Source organism: Peromyscus maniculatus, chromosome 15 (assembly GCF_049852395.1).
Source record: "Peromyscus maniculatus bairdii isolate BWxNUB_F1_BW_parent chromosome 15, HU_Pman_BW_mat_3.1, whole genome shotgun sequence".
NCBI classification, from domain to species: domain Eukaryota; kingdom Metazoa; phylum Chordata; class Mammalia; order Rodentia; family Cricetidae; genus Peromyscus; species Peromyscus maniculatus.
This window is the reverse complement of record NC_134866.1, coordinates 19344006-19361175: the sequence shown is the minus strand read 5'-3', so window position 1 is coordinate 19361175 and position 17170 is coordinate 19344006.

Here is a 17170-nt window from a genome sequence, read left to right as displayed (position 1 = left end):
GAAAGAATTGTACAAGAGGCTAGTTCATTCCCTGTGCTTACAACTATTGTGACACATAATGCTTATGTTTGGTCCTGGAATTCATCCTTTCACCTTTTCAAATTTTTAGAATATGTTTTAGAATACTTCATGAACATGAGTGTTTTATTCTTATGTATGTATCTGTGTCACAAACAAGACTTTATGCCCTTGGATGTCAGAGAAGAGTGCTCCATTCTTCAGAACTGGAGTTACAGATAATTGTGGAACACCATGTGGACATTGGGAACTGAGCCCAGGTTTCCAGCAAGAGCAACAAATGGTCTTTCTTTAACTGTTGAATCATCTTTCCAGTTTTGCTTTACTGTATTCCTTCTACTTAACAAAAGAGCAAGGAAAATCATGAGATTATATTTCAAGTCGTGTTATTCAAGCACCAAGTGATTTTATATATATGTATACATATATATACATACACACATACATGCATATATGTGTGTGTGTCTGTCTGTCTCTCTGCCTGCCTGTCTGTCTGTCTCTCTGTGTGTATGTGCACATGTCCATATATTAAATCTATACTGTTGCAGTTTAACTTCTACTCAAGGCAATATAATAAATTCAAAAATTGACAAACTTCACAAATATACAGCAAGTGCACTAAGTATTTAAACATGGTATAGAATGAGTATACTTTTTAAAAAGTAAATAAATTAAACTAAATGTAGAATTTTAAATCAGTTAGAAGCTGTAACCCAGTCTTCTAAAAGTCTAAAATAAAATTTAGGCTTTTATGCAAAAAAAAAGAACATATGTATATATCCCAGAAAAAAACATGTATTGTTCTTTATAATTTGCTTCTCCATTGAATCTGAAAACTAAACTCGGCATCAATGAGTACATCTGTACAGTAAGTTTTTTCATGTTTTTAGAGTTTTAGGTCATAGAGGAAGCCATGCTTCTGAATTTTATAAATATATTATTACTTAAATGTTTATGTATTTTGTATGACAATCTGCTCACATGAATAGAGTATGCCACTTGAATATCTTTTTAAATTTACATGTGAAACATATTGATTTAACTTTCTAGAAATGAACTTGATATTTAATGACTTGTTGCTACTTTTTCTCACCTGATTTCACATTGTTATTTCATTCCAATGTCAAATTGCTTCATTGAATATTAATGATAGATTCAGCAAATACTGATCAAAATACATCACTTATGAAAACCTTATAAGAAAAGTAGTGTTTCTCATGTTCTTGAAACTCATTCTTACCTAAACCACTTTATAAACTTTAGCAGATTCTCTGAACTTCAATGAGTAAATGGAAAAACAATTCTATAGGCTTCTTTCTTATACCAGCACAGGGGTGTGTAGTTGAAGTTTTCTCCAGTCCTGCCTGGCCCACAGTCAGGACAAATCTCTCTCACCTGCCAGTCCCACAGCCACTCAGACCCAACTGAGTAAACACACAGAGACTTACATTTCTTATAAACTGTATGGCTGTGACACGCTTCTTGTTAACTGTTCTTATATCTTAAATCAACCCATTTCTATTAATTTATAAGTTGCCACGTGGCTTGTAGCTTACCGGCTGGCAGCATCTCCTGACTCAACCTTCTCTTCTCTGTTTGTCCTGCCGATATTTTCTGCCTGGCTACTTGCCAATTAGCATTTTATTAAACAGAGTGATATCCACAACAGGGGTGCTTTTTATATCTAAATAGATAATACTAAACCAAGGCGATGCAATCTTAGCTAAAACATGAAGCTTTTTATTTAATGCAGAAGGAACACTTTCTATACATAATTTCCTTTTGTCATTTTTCAGACTTTATTGCATTGTAAAACAAAATGACCTGTGATCAAATTTTGTCAGCATTCCATATGGTCACTCGAATTAATATGAACTTTATTCAAAGTTAACTTTATTTTTTTTCTTGGTTTTCTGAGGCAGGCCTTCTCTTTATAACAGCCCTGGCTGTCCTGGAACTTCATTCTGTAGATGAAGATAGCCTCAAACTCAGAGATCAACCTGTCTCTGCCTCCTGAGTTCTGGGATTAAAGGCGTGCTCTGGGCTGGATGGCTGAAATGTCAGTTTTATGATGAAATAGTGTTGTATTTATTAACCATCTAGAAGTTACATTAGTGACTGTTGTGATAGCTGTGTGGCAAAAGCACTTGCTATACCAATGTGAAGACCTCCATTTAGATTAGCAAAATCTAGCGATAAGGAGTCCTTCTGCAACTTCAGTGCTCCTAGGTAACTTGGGGGTTGGCAAAGTACATTTGCTGAAAGCTCCTGAGTCAGCCAGACTAGTGTCTTCACCTTCAAAGTAACAACAGACAGCATCTAAAAATAAATAGAAGGCCAGGACTGACATACAAGGTTGTTCTTTGACCTCCTATGTGAATCTATCACACACACACACACACACACACACACACACACACACACACACACTCCATGAACACAGTAAACAAACAAGTGATAAAGCATTGAATGCATAAACATGTTTATAAATACCAATATTAGTTTAGTTCTTTCCTAATTCAAAATACAATAGTTCATTTATTCCTAAATATTTACTACACTAAAAAGGTAAATTGTTCTACTCTATTGGTTATGAAATTTTTTGAGTATTACCTTAACTGGAATCTGCTGGAAGACAGAGCAAGATTGCTATTTAGACTAAATTGACACAATAGACCATAAGTATGAAATTAACATAAAAATTAGGTGCACTTAAAATTAATTAATAGCATACTTTATTCCAGTTCTATTACTGGCTATTATGTTTAATATTTTCTTACAGAATAACTAAATATTAAGAGTAACATTTTATCACCTTCTTGTTTTTTGTATATCAAAATATGCATCTTCTTTCACAATGAATTCAGAAAATATGTCATTGACATAATTAGTCAAAATCCTAGATGAATAGTAGTAGTAATAATAATAATAATAATAATTAGAGCAACTCAAGAAGTGCTTTCAAAGCATGAGCATCTAACAAAGAAGCACACATCTAGAACTTGGAAATTTGTGCATTTGTGACAAAAGAAATATAAACACTGGATTAAAGCACAAACCTGGGGAATAACTAATGAATGTCATAATATCTGAAATACTGTGAGGAAGAATATAAAAGAAGGCTGGTGAGAAGACTCCAAACAAATGAATATGCCTGTTTCCAGAGCAGAGTAAACTAGGGAGCAATAAAGAGCTAAATATACATAAACAGAAATACACACAGATACACATACATATAGACACACAGTAGACACATACACAGATACAGACAAGTTAATAGACAGATACACTCACACACATACACACACACAACACACACAAGCACTTTGAGCAGTGCTGTTAGTGGAAAACAATTAAACTTGAAATCAATTTGCTACTTCTGTGAGGGCCAGTCAACTCTGTCTGTGGAACACAGACCTAAGAACTGAAGAACTGCAAAAGTTCATTCCAAACACTTTAACCATATTATGTGAATATTCTCAAAATTAAAAGAAAACTTGTGTTCCAGCATGGTCATATTTTCAGGTTGTATTTAACGGTTTCTGGTTTATTTATCTAATACGAAATTGGTAAACATATATTCTACACATATTTGATTTAATGAATAAGTAAATCATAATTTTATAATATCAATATTCAAATAAAATGTTTTTGTTTTGTTTTTTGAGACAGGGTTTCTCTGTGTAGTTTTGGTGCCTGTCCAGATCTCACTCTGTAGACCAGGCTGGCCTCAAAGTCACAGAGATCCGCTTGTCTCTGCGTCCCAAGTGCTGGGAATAAAGATGTGTGCCACCACCACCCGGCTCAAAGAAAAAAAAAACTGTCTCTTTACTTTTTTAGTTCACATTGTTAGTAGAAAATGCCTAAGCATTAAATGGATTAATATAGACACTGAAAATTATAAGGATAAAGAAAATTATTTTGAATTTTAGGCAATTTTACTGGTTTTTTTTTTGTCTAAATATATGTGTCTAAAGATAAGAATATGCTTTTCAATTTTAATTGAAACTCACCCCCCCCCCCCAGTTAATTGAATACACACACACAGGACATTAACCAAGAGGGGTGCCTATTTGGGTGAATGTGATTTGTCAAAGAGAAAATAATAAATTAAAATCTTAGTTGAACCAAGTTCTGAGTAATCTTGCTTATCCCCATTCCTCTGTCAGAAATTTGCTATTCCAATTTTGCCATGTTATTCTGATTCAAATACATTTTAAACTCAAAATATTGAGTCCTTTGATTCTCTAATCTCTCAGGAAAGATTACTCGATAGCATTCCTCAACCCTTACTTCCAAATTTCTGGTAAAAATAAAAAATGCATTTTTTTCAGGCACTAGAATCAGATTTATGTCTTCTCTTCCAGGGAGTAATTTAATCTCCCCTAATTTTACTATGTTTTACAACTTTTTCCACTACGTCAGGGCAGGTGACAGAGACAAAGAATCTAAAGTTGAATCAGCATTTTCCCAGTCCTGCTTTGCTGGAGGGAGTAGAGGCACAATCAGGCTATCATAAATTAAAAGGGTCTGTCATAGACAATCAGTGTTGCTTTTTAAATTTGTAATGCAAGTGTGGTGATAGACACGCAGGGATGAATCAAGATAGAACAAAGTCATTGCGGGCTCTTGTTATTCTCTATATTTAAAATAAACAAATATAATGTGACCCAATGACTAGCGATAAAAGCTGCAGGTTTTCAGCCGGGCGGTGGTGGCGCACGCCTTTAATCCCAGCACTCGGGAGGCAGAGGCAGACGGATCTCTGCGAGTTCGAGGCCAACCTGGGCTACCAAGTGAGTTCCAGGAAAGGAGCAAAGCTACACAGAGAAACCCTGTTTTGAAAAAACAAACAAAAAACAAAACAAAAAAAAAGCTGCAGGTTTTCATATTCATGATCTGTAAAAACTTGACACTAAGAAAAGCAAATCATTATATAAAAGGGGCATCGAAATACACATATATCTAAAGTTTATTAATCAGCCTTTTCTAAAATTATATATATTCATGATAAGGTAGATGTTGTAGATTGAAAAGGCAAGACAAACACTGGGAGGAATGTTTTGCAAATTCATAATATCAGGCATCATATCCTGTAGATGTAACCAATCGTCTTATTAAAATAAGAAACACAGAGCCAATGTAAAAGAGAAAGCCGAGAGGTCAGAGCTCAGAGATAAAATCTTACCTCCTGCAGTGCTCCTAACTTCCCCGAGAGAGAGCTACTTTCTGTTTGTCTGTGTTTAAATAGTCTTTCTGTTCTGCCTTCTCATTGGTTCTAAACCCAACCACATGACTGCCTCATCACTGCCTGCAAGTACCGCCCTCCAGGTCTTAAAGGCGTATGTCTCCAATACTGGCTGTATCCCTGAACACACAGAAATCTACCTAGCTCTTCTAACCACCACGCTCTTGCTATGGCTCTAATAACTCTGACCCCAGGGCAACTTTATTTATAACATAAAATTAAAATAACATTTCAGTACAAATAAAATATCACCATATTTCCCCTTTTCTATTTTAATAAAAAGAAAAAAGGCAAAAGGTTATAACTAACAAAAGAAGAACTATATACAAAAGTACAATAACTATATACAATATATACAAGTAACAAATACCTAAACGATGTCTAGTCCATTTGTATTTGACAAATCAGAGAAAATAATTCCCTTATCTATCCTATTTTAGTAAGACCAAAATGTATCTAATTCACTATCTATCCTAATTAATCTTCAACTATAACTAACTAATCTTCAACTCCCTCAGAGACCCAAGAAGGAAATAATATTAGCTAACAAAAATAAAAACAGGAAGTGCACAAAAGCAACTTCCAAAAATTTTTTGAGTTGACAGAAACAGCCAGCTGCCTGGACAGTCACCTGAGGTTTCTCCACAGTGTTGGGGCATCATCTTCAGCCTATAGGCTTATTGTATCTGACAGACTCATTTGTGAAGTAGGTTGTACACAAGGTCAACAGTTCAACCTCACATTGGGTGAGAGCAGTCCATGTACCAGAAACACCTGAATTCCACTAGTGTCATGTCATGATTCAGGATTTTAAATTCTGGAAATTGTTGATGGTTCTTGAATTCAGCTGTCCATTCTTCTTGGCTGTGTATATATGGCTTCATCTCAGCATCCCCTTCTTCTCCACATCCCTCTATTAAATGCCAGTCTACTATTGAGAGGCATGAGCTTTCAGCTGCTGTTCCATTGTACAACAGAAGCCATTGGCCCACTGCCTGTTCAGCTGCCTTCGAAGAAAAGGGCACTGTACCTTTTCCAGATTGTGAAGGCCACTTCAGGGATGGTGCCATATTGTCCTGGCCTCAGAAGATGCCTTCTGATAAAGCCATAACCACACTTGTTTTGGCAGGAATCGGTAGTCCTTTGTTTCGTGTTCTGTCTGTCCATTTTGTCCTGTTGATTTGAGGATACTTTGTTGTCCAGTGGCTAACTTTTGCCACAATGAAAGTTAACTCCATATGCAGTTTCTTCAATGCCCATTATTTTCTCTGAAGTAGATTGGTACTGCCAGGAGCCGACATGTCTCAAAAAAGAAAAATTTCTAAGTTATTAAAATATTTTAAATGCCATATTCAGTAGATCTCTGAAGGGTTTGAAGATGACCTGTCTAAAATATATCTGCTCAATTTTTAAAACATATCTAATATGACTGCAATTTCTATTGTAATGTCTAACTACTAACTTTCATTTCTTTATATCCTAATAGTTGGTAATAATATAAAGTATTTAAAACTAGTAATTATCTTTTTCTTTTCTTTTCTTTCTTTCTTTCTTTCTTTCTTTCTTTCTTTCTTTCTTTCTTTCTTTCTTTCTTTCTTTCTCTCTTTTTTTTTAAACAAGAACCTTAAATCTAATCTCCTTTGCTTAGCCTTTTTCCTAACCCTTGACAACAACTTGTAACCTACCCCCCTAAATAATGAAAATTATCCCAGACCCAAAACCCATTAAAAGAACCAAAAAACCACCCACCCCACACCACTTCTTTGGCAATGTGGGTGTCATATTCTTAAAATTGCTTCCTGCTGGGTATGGGCGAAGTTTTCTTTATCCTGAAAGAAAAATTTTAGGTTAATTGTCAAATTCTAGGAGAGGTAACTATATCCTTCATTATCCAGTCTGTGTATAATGCCAAAGTTCAGGGTTTATCTCAAGTCCTTATTCAAGTAGTCTTTGAGACTGGATCATCTCAGCTAGTCATCTCAAAATTGCTCTGAGCACCTTGTAGTAGTTCAAAGCTGATCTGTGGATGATGTTTGTCAGCTTAATGATATTATTATTGTCCACGTGGAATTGTTGTTGTTGTGGGGCCCCATCTTCTTCCTGGAGACTTCAGTTGATGTTAGGCCTGGCCAGGATTTCCTGCAGAAAACTGATAAGAGACTCGAACACAAAGACATATATATGCAGCTAGCCTTTTTTCTAGAATTAGTTAGTACTCTATGTGACCATTCATATCTTAACAAAGTTTAAAATGTATATATATATATTAATCTTGTAAATTTTGATATAAAATTTATACTTTAAGAAAAGTTTAAAGAATCAGAATAGAATCAAAAGAGTTGAGATTAGTAATAGAATAGTCCCTTAATTAATTTTGCTTTTGTCCTGTACCATAGCAGAAGATGGCTCTTATTCTGGCATGATACAGGGAGTTTGCATTTTCCTTTTAACAACATGCTTGATTTTAAAGAAGGAGAGAGCCATTCTCCAACTCCAAAGTCAGCTTTAAATTTTAATTGAACTGGGACTATTAGAAAACCAATAGTGTTAAATCTTTAGAGAAAAGCAGAAAAAAACATTTAGGAAGACATAAAAATTTTTTAGATAATATATACCCATACACCGTTTCACTCTGTTTCTTGGGATAGATGATTTGTCCCTTTTCTTCAGTTGTCCCATTTGTCTTGTGTTCTTCAGATTCCCCAACCTTCATCCTCCTAAAAGACAAAAACAAAAACCTTTCCCCAAGACTAATTTTGGGGATGTTTCCTTTTGACAAGTTATTATCTGATTAAATGAAAAGGCATGTGTTATTGATACCAGTTAGTTTAAATTGGATGTTCATGCTGGTTGATGAACTATCACCTCCTCTAATTAAGAGGTTTCTCTTGTTCAAATCGAACCTTTATCAATTTTGATGGTACCCACAGCTTATCTTCTCCTGTAGAAACAAAAGCAAAACCTCGTCCCCAATGTAATACATACCCTGGTTTCCATTCTGAGGTCAGCACATCCTTAAAGTATATAGGCTGATTTAATTCTGTAGTTTTTTCTATTATCCAATGTCTCTCTGCAGCTGTTGTTCCTTTCTCATTGGCATTCAGAAAATTCAAAGTTAGAAGTGCATTATGCAGTCTATTTCTGGGGGTTTTTGTTACCCATTTCTGTTTATTTAGCATATCCTTTAGAGTTCTGTTTGATCTTTCTATAACTGCTTGACCTGTAGGATTATGTGTTATACCTGTAATATGCTTTATTTTGTAATAATCAAAAAACTGTTTCATTTTAACAGAGACATATGATGGAGTTTTGATTTGTGCAGGTATACCCATGATGGCCATAACTTCTAGCAAATGAGTGATTACAGAATCAGGTTTTTCAGAACTCAAAGCAGTTGCCCATTGAAATCCTGAATAAGTATCAATGGTGTGGTGTACATATTTCAATTTTCCAAATTCTGCAAAGTGAAACACATCCATCTGCCAGATTTCATTCTTCTGAGTACCCTTTGGGTTACATCCTGCTGGTAATGGCGTTTGATTATAGAAGGAACAAGTAGGACATTTCTTTACTATTTCTTTGGCTTGTTGCCAGGTTATGGAAAAATCCTCTTTTAAACTTTTACTATTGACATGATGTTTTTTATGAAATTCTGAGGCCTCCAGCACATTTCCTATCAATAATTTATCAATCTCATCATTGCCTTGTGCTAAAGGGCCTGGCAGACCAGTATGAGATCGGATGTGAGTTATATATAAAGGATGACTCCTTTTCTGATTGTATCTTGCAATTGAATAAATAGTGAAGTTAATTCTGAAGCATCAGGAATAAATTCTGCAGTCTCAATATGTAATACCACTCTTTCAGCATACTGAGAGTCAGTTACTATGTTGAGAGGTTCTGAAAAATCCATTAATACCAACAGAATAGCATACAATTCTGATTTTTGCACTGAATTATAAGGACTTTGAACCACTTTACGTAAATTTTCTGATTTGTAACCTGCCTTTCCTTGTTTATTGGCATCTGTATAAAATGTACGAACTCCAGATATGGGTTTTTGCCGTACAATTCGAGGCAAGATCCAATCAGCTCTCTTTATAAAATCAATTCTGTTGCTTTTGGGATATTTGCTGTTAATTTCTCCCAAAAAATTACTGCAAGCTCTTTGCCAAGGTTCACTTTCTGTCCATAATTTTTCAATGTCCTCCTTAGTTAAAGGTACGACAATTTCTGTTGGGTCTATTCCTGCTAATTGACGAAGTCTCAATTTTCCTTTCCAAATCAAGTCAGAGATTTTTTTCCCATAAGTTTTTAATTTTTTATTTGGTTTATTTGGTAAAAATATCCATTCCAATATAATATCTTCCCTCTGCATTAATATTCCAGTAGGAGAATGCCTAGAAGGTAAAATAACCAAAATGCAATCCAGCTTTGGATCAATACGATCCACGTGCCCTTCATGTACTTTCTTTTCTACCAAGGCCAATTCTTTCTCAGCTTCAGGTGATAATTCTCTTGGACTATTTAAGTACTTGTCACCTTCTAAGGTTTTGAACAAATTAGTCAGTTCATCATTTTTTACCCCAACAATAGTTCGTAGATGAGAAATATCTCCAAATAATCTTTGAAAGTCATTAAGAGTCTGTAGTCTATCTCTCCTAATTTGCACCTTTTGGGGTCTAATTTTTTGTAGCTCTATTTTATATCCTAAATAATTAATAGAATCTCCTCTTTGTATCTTTTCAGAAGCAATTTGTAATCCCCAGCAAGGCAAAATTTTCTTTACTTCTTCAAATATTATTTCTAAAGTATCTGCATTTGAGTCAGCTAGTAAAATATCATCCATATAATGATAAATTATAGATTTAGGAAATTTTTTACGTATCACTTCCAATGGCTGTTGTACAAAATATTGGCACAGAGTTGGGCTATTTAACATTCCCTGTGGGAGGACCCTCCATTGAAATCTTTTAACCGGTTGAGAATTATTATAAGTAGGTACTGTGAAAGCAAATCTTTCTTTGTCTTTTTCTTGTAAGGGTATTGAAAAGAAACAGTCTTTTAAATCAATAACTATGAGAGGCCATCCTTTTGGTAACAGAGTAGGCAAAGGAATTCCAGATTGTAGAGAGCCCATTGGCTGAATTACTTTGTTAATTGCTCTAAGGTCTGTTACCATTCTCCATTTACCAGATTTCTTTTTAATAACAAATACAGGAGAATTCCAAGGGCTGGTTGACTGTTCAATATGCTGAGCATTTAACTGTTCTTCTACCAGCTCTTCTAAAGCCTGGAGTTTCTCTGTTGTTAAAGGCCATTGCTGAACCCATACAGGCTTGTCTGTTAACCATTTTAAAGGTAGAGCTGTTGGTATTTTTGGAAGATTATCAGTTGTTGTGCCCTGTTCCTGTATAATATGGATGGCTGGTGACCACTCAAAATAATGCCTTCTAATATTTCTCTCAGCAACATGTGCTAGTTTATGATTTGTTTCTGAGATTGGAGGGATTTTAATCTGAGTATTCCATTGTTGCAACAAGTCTCGACCCCACAGGTTCATAGCTATGTTAGCGACATATGGTTTTAATTTTCCTCTCTGTCCTTCTGGACCTATACATTCCAGCCATCTTGCACTCTGTTTCACTCCAGATAATGTCCCAATTCCTAACAGTTGAACGTTTACCTCCTGAAGAGGCCAAGCTGGATGCCAAAATTCTGGTGCAATTATGGTAATGTCCGCACCTGTGTCTACCAGACCAGACAACAAAACACCATTTATTTTTATCGTTAATTTTGGTCTCTGTTCATTAATAGAAGTTTGCCAAAAAATTTTCTTTATGTTTTCTCCTGAATTTTCTATTCTCTCTGTTTCATCATCCTGACCAGCATGATTTATTCCAATAGTCATTTGGTTATTTAATCGCTCAGAGCAGGGATTTCCTCTACAGCTGCAGGAAAGGTTTGAACTGGTTTTGCTATGGGGGCCTGCATGAGGCCCCTCCAGGAGTTTCCCAAAAACTGAGGCAAAGGGTTACCCTGTCTGTCCTTTGTTGATCTACATTCGTTGGTCCAGTGTTTTCCCTTACCACAACTTCTGCATACTCCAGAAGGAAGGGGCATTCTTTTGCCATTGTTCCTTGAAGAAACATTGTTTCTGGGAATGACCTGTTTACAGTCCCTTTTAAAATGTCCTTGCTTTCCACACCCAAAACATCTAACACTCCTCAAACCTTTTGAAATTACTTCTCCTACCCACGTATCATCATGCTCATCAGCCTCAACATTAATTGTTTCTCTAATCCAATCTTCCAAAGGTGCAGATCTTGCCTTTAACGGCCTGATTATTCTTTTGCATGCTGCATTCGCATTCTCAAATGCCAAAGCTTCAATTATTGCCTTACTAGCTTCTGATCCTGAGACCATTCTGTTTACTGCTGAAGCCAGTCTTTCTAAAAAATCTGTGAAAGATTCTTTTGGGCCTTGCATAACCTTTGTGAATGACTCAGGTTTTTTTCCTGGTTCCTCAACTATGTCCCATGCATTCAAGGCTGCCATTCGACATAAAATTAGGGTTTGGACATCATATAAACATTGTGTTTGTACTGAAGCATATTGGCCTTCTCCAATAAGCTGATCCTGGCAAATTTGTATTCCTTTATCCCTCCATTGTTTTTCTACATTTCTAGCTTCCTCCTTAAACCACGTTAGAAATTGAAGTCTCTGGCTGGGTTCCAGAACAGCTTGTGCAAGGTCCTGCCAGTCCTGTGGTATAATCCTATTATATGTTGACCAAGAGTTTAACATTTGCTTTACATATGGGGAATGCATGCCATAAGATACTATTGCCTCCTTAAACCTTTTAAAATCCATCAGTTCAATTGGAGCCCAAATATTTTGTGTAGCCATTTGATCAGGCATCTGCTGTACGGTTACAGGATAAATTAAGGGTGACTGTGTGAAAACAGGCTTTCTTTCTGTAACCTTATGATCCAAACTTGAACCAACTTCACTGTTAATTTCTCCTGTCTGAATTTTTACAGGTTTTTCTAAAGCTGTTATCCTGGCACTTAAATCGACTATCTTTTTAAATAGTAAAATGAGAATAAGCATGGTGATAAACTGCATAATTCCCATAATACTAATCTTTTCATATAGTTGTTCCATTGTCAGACTGCCTAAAATTTCAAACAAAACCCATTCTTCCAATGTACACAGGAAACCCATTTTTTTTTAAATGTGGAAAAAAAATGTCTTTTAAATAGTTTCCTTTATGACTTACCAAATCTGCGTAGAACAGTAGAAATCTGAGTGAATTTCAAAAGAGCCACCTAGAGTCCTAGGTGTAAATCCAGAGAGAGAGAGAGAGAGAGAGAGAGAGAGAGAGAGAGAGAGAGAGACAGAAACAGAGAGACAGAGAGAAAGCAAGAGAGAAAGCAAAAGCAAAAGCGAAAGTGAAAGTGAAAGTGAAAGCGAAGGGGTAGCGGCTAAAGCTTAAATCCAGCCACTTGTTCCCTCTTGAGCCGAGTCAAGGCTTGGCTTTACAGGCAGGGGCCCTGTTTAGCAGGGCAGGCCTGAGTTGTTTGTAGCACTGGCTTTAAGCAAGCAGCTCACAGTCCGGCCTGAGCCCAAGCAGACCTGGACCGGGGCTAGGGAGCTGGCACCCCCAGCTAGGGAGCCGGCCCCAAGCAGTTTTTAATGGATTCTTGTCACGTTGGGCGCCAGATGTAGATGTAACCAATCGTCTTATTAAAATAAGAAACACAGAGCCAATGTAAAAGAGAAAGCCGAGAGGTCAGAGCTCAGAGATAAAATCTTACCTCCTGCAGTGCTCCTAACTTCCCTGAGAGAGAGCTACTTTCTGTTTGTGTTTAAATAGTCTTTCTGTTCTGCCTTCTCATTGGTTGTAAACCCAACCACATGACTGCCTTGTCACTGCCTGTAAGTACCGCCCTCCAGGTCTTAAAGGCGTATGTCTCCAATACTGGCTGTATCCCTGAACACACAGAAATCTACCTAGCTCTTCTAACCACCACGCTCTTGCTATGGCTCTAATAGCTCTGACCCCAGGGCAACTTTATTTATAACATAAAATTAAAATAACATTTCAGTACAAATAAAATATCACCATAATATCCAGTATATAAAAGCGCTTCCGGTGTAGGGGACTTGGAGGTCTTCTTGCTCACAGACACGTCCTAAGGGAAGCTGGAGTGTTAAATACATAGGATTGTTCCTTCAAGGGAAGAAATGCAAAACCTGTTTTCTACCCAGGATCCCGAAGTGGACTTTTTTTCTAGCCTGGTGGCCTTTGTGCAGTCTGTGTGGCCAGATACTTACCAGCAGCAAAGCCTACTCTGGACTCTTCTTACGAACTTATTTTCTGTGTCAATCTATAGTACCTATCTTTACGGACGCTTTCACCTGTACTTGACAAAGACTTTCAATGTTGTGATATCAGATCTTTACTCAGCTTACTTTGTGCCTCAAAGACATTTAGGTATACTTTGTTGCACATGCAGGATTGGAACAACCATTGCAAGAATACCATTCACCAGATTGCTTTGTGCTTAATCAAACTACAATGCAGCATTTGGTGCCAGACTTTAGAAGTGGACACTGACACTGACTATTGAGTTTTGTTGCACTGAACTGCCTTCTTGCTCCCAGAGCTCATCACTCCGATGCTTGTGAAGGTGGCAGAGATCAGGCAACTGGTATCCAAAATGAGGCTTGATGCTCTAAGAAGTTAAGAAAAAAAAATTAAGTAGAAATAGAGGAGGTTGGTCCTCTTCTAAGGGGTTGGGGTTGATACACTAAGTGAAAGAGTGAAATACCATGACTTATTCTCAGTCCTCTGAGACAAAGCATTTTATAAAGTTATTGAGATTTCTCTGAAGATCCTGGGAGACGGTTATTCAGAATGATACTTGGTGACTTTTTACAAATGTAAATTTGAATTCACTGTAAAATTCAATCCTTGGTTTCCTGAACAAGGAAACATTGAGTTTGACAATTAAAATTACACACCAGCTGTGTTTAAAAAAGAAAAAAGCCATGAATTGTGGGATAAGATCCTTGTCAATTATTTTGTGATCCGGACAATAATAACGTATTGCTTAGACCTTCTCTGGGAGGAACATAATAAGGAAGGATCCCCTGAGAAGGATCCTCCAGTCACAGGTTGGCAGGAGATTAGTTCTCCAACATTCTCCTGCATTCTTGGAGACCAATTTAGATATGCTATCTCCCCTTTCAAACAAAGCAAATTTATAACCATGTAAAAGAAATATTCTTTCTGATCAATACAATTAGAAAATTCACTCTATGCTGCCTCATGTGCAGAGATGATTTTGGGAAGATGAGTGACATAATCAATAGGAAAATGACTGACCAATCTTATTTTCATGCCAGTTCTTATCATGCCCATAATTTTAGATTCCCAAAACCCTAATGCTCATCAACATTGCCCATTTCCTTTCAAGTTGTTAAAGAATTTCAGAAAATCTGTCACTGCCAATGCTATGCATGCTCCATTTGCTAATATGATATGGGAAAATTTAAGCAGGGATGCTGTTACTCCTTAGCTCTAGGACAATATTTGATGTGGTAAACAAAATATTACGATGTTAATCAAACTTAGTTGGGTTTTCCAGCTTACATTAAGAGAGAAGTAGAACAGAAATTACCTCATGGGGAAGTTGTGTATGTCCTGATCAGGGAGCCCAGATTTGAGGGAGCCACCAAAGAGTATAGAGATGCCATAGCACCACTAAAATATGGTGATTTTTTTTTAAATTTGGATAATGGCCATGCAAAGTAGGGCCAGCAAGTGACATGTTACAGTGGCCACTACAGCAGCTATTCAAAACTTCTTCCAAAGTGACCTTGCTCTGAATTTGGGAATGAAAACTTTGGAAAAATGAATGCAAAATTTTCTAGTAACCTGCCCCCTAACCTTTACCCCTGACATGAAAAGGGAAAATGCTGGGCTAAGAAGTGATTATCTGAATTTGACAAGGATGGTAAGCCTTTGAACTTCCAAGGGGGCAAACACCAGCCCTAGAATCAGGGGTGGGGAAATTGACCTGGACAACCAAAAATAAACCAGGCTCAAAAACAGTATCCAGTCATTCAGGAGAACCACCAGGATCTAGTCAATGGGGTAAATCCCTGAGCTTTGTGGACAAGATCATAAGTAAAGGACTGACTCTCTATGTTGATCTTGTACATTGAAAAGTCTCCTTTTGGAGGAATTCTAGATACTGGGGTAGAGTCAAGAACAATGGTCTACACACTGGCCAATGCCTAGTGTTCCTCTTTACATGTGTTAGAAGCCAACAAGATTGCTTTAAAAGTACTAATGTGTTAAATTGGATAGACAGATATTCTTCCTCCAGCATTGGGCAATCTTATACTATCTCAGAATTTTTATAGCATCTGCGAGAAGAGATAAATTACAACAAATGCAAAAAGTATTTATCACTGCTACAAATGAATCATCTGATTATTATAATACAAGAAAGTATTATACCCTTCTCATTCATTGAGGTCTTTGATCAAAGGCTATCAATACAGCCTTTAAAATTGCAATGGGTATCTGAAGACCAAATGTGGATTTATCAGCTTTCCATGTGGAAAAATTAAAACAATCCCAATTTCTACTACAAAACAGTTATAATTAAAACATATAAAACCTTCAGTCATCTCTTAAAATCACCTATTTTACAAGTCCTAAAAAGGAAAAGACAAGATTTCAACTGTTAAAGGATTTCTGTGGTTTAAATGCTACTATGAAAAAAAATGGGGGCCTTCCAAGGAGGGCTTTCCATTCTTACTGTGATTCTTATTACATTTGATTCAAAAGACCATTTTTTCTCTATTCCTTTACATCTGTATGAAATGAACACTTTTCATTCTCTGTTCTTATTTTGAACAATCTACAGCCAATGACCTCATATCCATAGAAAATTCTGCCACAGAGGATGAACAGTATGTCAATATTATTGTGCACACAGCACTTAAGCCAGTGCTGATTAAACTTCCAGAGTTATTGGTAATTTACTATATGGATGACAATTACTTCTCCTGATTATCTAATCAATACTTCAATGTGTTTTTAACATTCATAGTAAATAAACTAAAAGAGAAAATTTTAAATAAAACTCCAGATAAAATAAAAAAGCAATCACCTAAGTTATTTAAGATAGATTAGTATTACTTGATTACTTGATTACTTGATTACTTTGCCATCATCCTCTCCATTCAGAGCTTGACAAAAACATACATTAAATTTCTTACAAAGCAATTTGTGGCATGTAAATTGTGTAGATTGTTTAATCTTTCCCTCCTGCCTGTTCTTGAATAACCAGTCAGATGCTTAATATTAAGTAAAAACTGTTTGGTCTATGGCTCAGGCTTATTGCTAGCTAGCTATTACATCTTAAATTAACCCATTTCTTTTAATATATGTAATGCCACGTGTCTTGTGGCTTTACCTGTATCCTATTACATCTTGCTCCTCCAGGTCTCAGCATCTCCCCTGACTTCGCCCTCTTCTCCCTGTATTGATTTTGGATTTCCCTCCTGACTCTTTCCCTGCCTTACCATAAGCCAAAATATTTTCTTTATTAACCAATAGTAGCACAACACATATTCCCAGCATACAGAAAGACCATCCTACAGCAAAGTTAGGTACATCCTTTTCTGCCTATTAACTATATATGTGTGTGTGTGTGTGTGTGTGTGTGTGTGTGTATACATATATATATTATAAAATGCTATTTTTACTGCTCTTCCTTCAGGTTTTGCTAAAGAATTATGTGGTATAGGCTGTATTACAATGATTTTGCTCAATGAATCTCTGCAATCAGTCACAATTAATATCTATGTATATTAGTATAT